This window comes from Bactrocera oleae, chromosome 6, assembly GCF_042242935.1.
Source record: "Bactrocera oleae isolate idBacOlea1 chromosome 6, idBacOlea1, whole genome shotgun sequence".
NCBI lineage: Eukaryota > Metazoa > Arthropoda > Insecta > Diptera > Tephritidae > Bactrocera > Bactrocera oleae.
This window is the reverse complement of record NC_091540.1, coordinates 6,517,021-6,523,109: the sequence shown is the minus strand read 5'-3', so window position 1 is coordinate 6,523,109 and position 6,089 is coordinate 6,517,021. Positions and strand designations below refer to the sequence as shown.

At 36.7% G+C, this 6,089-nt stretch overlaps 1 long non-coding RNA gene across 1 annotated transcript; it reads right to left on the bottom strand.

The window, feature by feature from the left end:
- Positions 1-846: 846 nt before the first annotated feature.
- Positions 847-5,875, bottom strand: LOC138857829 (uncharacterized). The gene is made up of 2 exons (XR_011397030.1): positions 1,910-5,875; positions 847-1,846 (listed from the first exon to the last, which is right to left on the bottom strand). It is a non-coding gene; the product is annotated as an uncharacterized lncRNA (long non-coding RNA).
- Positions 5,876-6,089: the final 214 nt, after the last annotated feature.

Here is a 6,089-nt window from a genome sequence, read left to right as displayed (position 1 = left end):
TCAAGAGCATCGTCCGCAAATGGCAGTGCTGGAGCTTAGGATCTCAGCGACTTTAGTGCATAACTTATTCTAATTATGAATAAGTAAGTCTTCTGTAACATTTCTGTTCCCTGTAGCCTGACCTAACCAGCTAACTATATCTACGACACCGTGTTGCCCATACAGTTCGTGGTACCATTTTCTTCGATATTCATCACTCATGCGTGTGGCTCCAAAGAACTTGCGGAGAATAGTTCTCTAGAATGCTTCAAGTACTTTCACGACTCAGCTTTTATTTGAAAGGTCTTTCTCTCTCCAAATTTCAACGATCTGCAGTATTCTAATTACTTACCGAACTTAGCAAGCTTTGGATGCCAGATGACAAAGGATCAGCATGATACAGTACGTGTGGAATACTCGATTTGAGGTGAACTTCAAAAGCACCTTTCTCCGTATTCCTTAGCTTTCTTCTGACAAAAAGCAGCTTTCATTTAAAGCTTCGCCGATTTGAAAGAATTCTAAAACTGTAGAAAGCTTTTTGTGGCATAACATCAAAATGTAATTTAAAAATTATTTCCCGAGGGCGATAAAGCTTTGCATTTTAGGCAGAAGTAGATATAAAAAAGATTATAATAGTGTTTTCAACTGTCGACATACGAATTTTTCTAGCGTGCTACCAGAGCAGAGTTACAGAATGGCTCTCGTTACACCTAGCGGTCTTTAAAGACAATAGCTCAGTGTGCTTAAATCTCCGGAAGTAAAAATATTATATTTTTATACCAAACGGTGTAGACATTGTCGCTTTAAGGTTAACAACTCTTAATATTTCTCAAACTAACCTCTAAAAAATTAATGAATTTATAAAAATTTGTGAACAAGTTTTTTTACGTGTATTCTACAGCTAGATTGTTATCGTAAAGGCTAAAGATTTATATTTTTTAATTTTCAGATTTTTTTGATATTTTTGGCACATTATATTTGGTCACTCTCTTTCTCAGTGTCGCTAGTCTAGTGAAAAAAAATATTCAACCGCGTGCAATTAATCATTCTCGGGTTAACAGTAAACATAATTAAGTGCAATAAAAATAGATTAAAAGTCGCGAACGAAGTAGCCAAAGAAAGAGACGCCAAACTAAAACTAACTACTAGTCAAGAACTATATACGCAATTAAATAATAGAAAAGTACATAGTGGGGCAGCAACAACAAAGAAGCGGAAAAACAAAAAAAAAACATATATAAATAAATAAATGAAAATAATGAAAAGAATGCGCCAGACAACCTGACCTTCCGAGAAATCATTTCGCATTTGAGATTCTCAGCGCAAGACAAATACGAGTTGTAATAATAAGAGTAGAGAGTACAAAAACAAAAGCAAATAAATGAAACAAGAATAAAAGTTAACTAGGAAAAGTTTATAGTAGTTAGCCGGTAAGTCGGCGACCTCAGGCTGTTGCTGCTGCTGTGCTTGAACGCGAGCTTAGCGCTTGATCGGCAGCAACATCAAGCGGAGACGACAAGTCGCTCAACGGTGGCGCTGTTGCGTGCGTATGGGCGTTTGTTGGTTATTCCACTTACAAATGCTTATAAATATGTACACATATGAGAATTTAATTTGAACATATGAGGATATATAGGTATATATAGCTATGTCTGTTGGAAAGTGTGGCAAGAATGACTGCAGGCGGCAATCGCGCCGCGCTCACAATAAAGATGAAGATCAAGATCGAAATGAAGGCGGTAATGGACGAGTTGGGTCGGGTGGCGGCTGCTCTCGAGTATACATATATATTTATATATAAATATACAGATATACAGATATATATATAGTTTTATATACGTGTGCGTGTAATTGCTCTCTGATGATGCTGCAATAAAGAAAGATATGCCGCGTTTAAAATGCACATAAAAAAATACACATACATACATACATTTACAGCATAACAAGAAGAGGTTCACTAACAGCGCCCATGTTGCGCGTAGTTGTTGCTGTGCGTGAGTGTTGTTGTGATATCATATAAAATTTAGCCAGCGGCAATATATAAAATATCATTTATAGTCTATGTTGAGCGCACAGAAGAATTTTATACGCATATAAATATGTATAGTTGTATGCCACAATTCCACACTTTGGCATTGGCGGCGGAAAATGAAAGGATGACGCTTGTCGGTAGCACAAAAGCGCTTGGTGGCGTTATGACTCCTGGCGCTGGTCATTGCCACACATATATTTAGACGAATATATTGTAGTTGGCGCTAGCGGTGTTGCATGCAGTTCAAAAGTTCAAATAATTTAACTGCACCAAACACGTGTGTGCTACTGTGTTGCACGCTGTTGATTGCTGCCATTTCATTATTCTTAAGCCGAGTTTGAAGCTGATTACTAAATTATATTTTGTAATTGACAGAGTTGCATTTGTTGATTGATATTTGCGAGTTGAGAGCCGTTTTACTAGAGCATAAAGGTGAGGTTGGCGGGCGGCGGTTTTAAAACTCACTTCCAAGACGTACAATATGGAAATGCTTAGGGCTTATATGCGAGTTATGGTATTAAGATTTCTTATAAATCTTTGTAAGTCTTATGGCCACAGTTCGTAGAACACTGAAGTTATTGAAAGAAAATCTCGGCAATAAGTAGATATGTCTAGATGGCAGTCCTGCGGTACACTTCTGGCAAGTAAATCAGTCTAAGTACAACTTATCGGAACAGCTTTATTAAAACTTCGTTTTCTCTTCCTTTAATACTCTCATCTCTTAAGAGTTCATGACATCTTTTTAGTATAGTACATATTTTACTCAAGATACATACTGAAGTTGATATTCGTACGATAATCTTCAATATGTCCAGCTTTCATATTAAATTTGAAAAAAAGCGAAAAAGCAAATAAAGTGGACTTAAGTTCTTCCAAAATCAGTTTTCAAAATAGAAAAGACTTTAGGTAATACCAAATTCAACACGATTGCTTAGAACCATTCTTCCGACAAGGTATTACTTCAAACAGTTAAGAAAGCTTAAAGCGGCGTTGAATTAAAGTGGTTATTTTGGAGAGCTTAGCAAAATCAGGCACCATATTTTCATATTTGTTAGTTCAACTGTTGTAACTGGCAGACTAAAACGTGCTGCCAACTTTTCGTTACCATTTTTGTAGCACATCAGGTCTTTTGCTTCAAAATGGACTTCAGTCTCGTTGATTTCTTTCCAGCGATCAACTCTTTAAGGTCTGAGAACAAGAAAAAGTCACTGAGTGCTATCCGGAAAATACGGAAACTACTCGAAGCTCAATTAAAGGCGCAATAAACCCGTCGATTGTGAACTTTCTTTTGGTTCCCACTTTCCAAAAAGCTATCGCATGCCTAAATTTGTGACGATATATCCAACAGCTTATTTGATAACTTCAGCGTGTCAATTATTTCGTTCGAACTCAGTTTACGGATATCCAAGCCCCTTTTATATATTTTCTGATGTTTTCGTACGTGACAGCCTCATTTAGATATCTACTGGGTTCATTGGGTGTACGGAGTTTGGCAAACCACCGTTAAGTTTTTCAGTACCACTTAAGATTTACTTTTATTCAGAATTTTAAATTATGAAGCTAGGGTAACTCAAGATGCTAAATCTCCTGTAGTATTTTTACAACCGTTGTGAATTTTTACAACAGGCATGTATTCAGTTCTAGCATCCCTCTTATAGAAGGGGTATCAATTTTTCGGATTGCAAGCATGTAAGGTTAGGTTAAGTGGTGTCGAAGTAGTTTCTCTGCGATAAATTGTTTAATATTTGAAGTAATGTGGTGTTGTGGTATATCGAAGAAGAGGAAGGCACTTCATACTCTTCACTAGTCTTTAAAGCTAGAGTTATATTTCAGAGAAATCAAGATATCTGCAATTTGTTCAAATCTAGTGTGTTCATATCAATACTCAGATATATGGGAGTTGATCCGTAATTTTCTAAAAGAACACCTTTACTTTTTCAAAAAAACTCCCTACTATCAATGCAAAAAAAAGTATTTGCTCGTCATTAGGCACCCTTTTCAATATTTACCGCCTATCTATTTAGAGCATTAGAGAAATGATTGATGACTTATAAAAAAACTTCGGGTATCCTTTGTAGCGTTTAATATTTGAAAACAAAAGTTATGCTAAATACCCATACACTAGCTATTTTCTAAGAAGACACAATAGTTCTTCCACACTGCTTGTGTCAATCAAACGACAGTAAACTCACTCTCCGCTGTTTTCATATGGCTTAAGCTGAGCGTTGGACACGAGTATGCATGTCGATATGTGGTCTAATTAAATTATTTATATAGCAACTTGTAAGCGACGAGAGCGAACACTTCTATAGTTCTTGATGAATACCTATATTTATATATGTATATGTGTATGTGCTTGTGCAACACTGCAGACCGTTGCAAGGACATCCTGCTGTTCGCTACAAATGCCAATTGATGTGAAGTCACATTAATTTTCTCGATATATTTTTAAGTAACAACAGACTATTGGCATTACAAGCCATTTCGTAGCTTAAGAAAGAGCAAAAGGAGCGGAAGAGGAGGTTGCACGAAGCAAGCGCACAAAAGGCCAAAGCCAAAAAGGTTCAATCGTCAGAATTTTCATAGTCAATTGTGCACGAAATTTCACCGCAAGCGGCCATACAATTTTCAATTTATAATTTCCGAACACTCACACATGTACACATTTGTACAATATATTATATACGAATAACCACACAGGTATGTATGCTTGAAGGCGGCAGCGTATTTACAAATAATTCCGGGTGTGCGAGGCATACAATGAAAATATTTTGTAAACAAATGCAAAACGTTTCCTTTGAGCACAAAATTTTATTTTCTTGTTAGCGTTGCTTTGTTGTGCTTGTTGTTGTACACGTTTACTTTTTTATGTTGCATGCATTCTCTTTGTGCTCGACTCCTTGTGTCGCCTTCTTTCAAATGCTCGGTTGTTGTTGTTTTATTCGTAATTGTTGTTGTTGTTGGCATATAAAATAAAATTGCCAACATCCGTTGCAGGATCGATCGTGGCATAGTCAACCAAGTGCATCAGTGAGCTACTTATGCCAGCCAGTTAGCCATGCCTCGGTGCAGCGGTAATGAGAAAATTACCCTGTAGGTGTAACAGTTAAGTGTTGGCTGCGCTTATTGTCAATGCATTGCTGTTCGATTGTTGTTGCTGTTATTGCAATTTCATTGGCCATATCGTAATAGTTTATAGATGGTGCAACAACATCGCCGTTGGTGAGTGTTTAGAGCGCAAAAGGTGCAACACGCAGCAAAAAGGACAAAGACGCACAAAGTGCATAAAGGATATTTGGCTTGTTATTGTTGTTTTTATTATATAGCTGTGCATAGCAATGCGCCTCAAAGAAAATGCTGGGCTGCAGCTGCTCCTTTTGGCACTACAGAGCGATCCCTTTTCGTTTGCTGCCCCGCAGCCGCACACTCATGCAGCAAGCAAGGTAGCGCGTTCGTTTCGGTCTTGGGAAATTGGGTATGGGTCATAGCTCACGGCTTCGTCTTTTTTTGTGTTTTTTGTTTTTGTTGTATGTTGAAAAATTGTTACGTTTTTACATGCAATTTGTTAGCCTCTAGTTAGTGGCATAAAAAATGAATGCCGAGTGGAAGTTTTCGCTGGCTAGTGCGCTGGGAAAATTTCAAAGTACTGCTTCTTTTAGAAAACATTTTTTTTTTTAGGAATTACGCTGTTTCCAATGAAAAGGTTACGATTTTGGCACAGAACCAATTATAAGCCTTTGAAAATAAAAAAAATCTTTTGATCTCATTAAAAAGTATGTAGCAATCATATTAAAGGTGCATGAAGACAGCTGTTTATTTATTAAGATACAGGTTTGTGTTTATGTAGGATGTAGAAAGCTGATTTTAAGTAAACATCTTTTGTATTTTTTTACTTATTTCCAACATCTGTTGAGGTTTCATTATATATTATAGATGATTAAATAGCAGATATATTTTCATTGGCTTCTACAGATCAAGCTTCCAAAGATATTTATTGTACTATACATACAAACATATGTATATATATTTATCAGACAACCATTTCTGACATCATCTTTGACCTTCAAGCGTCTACGCA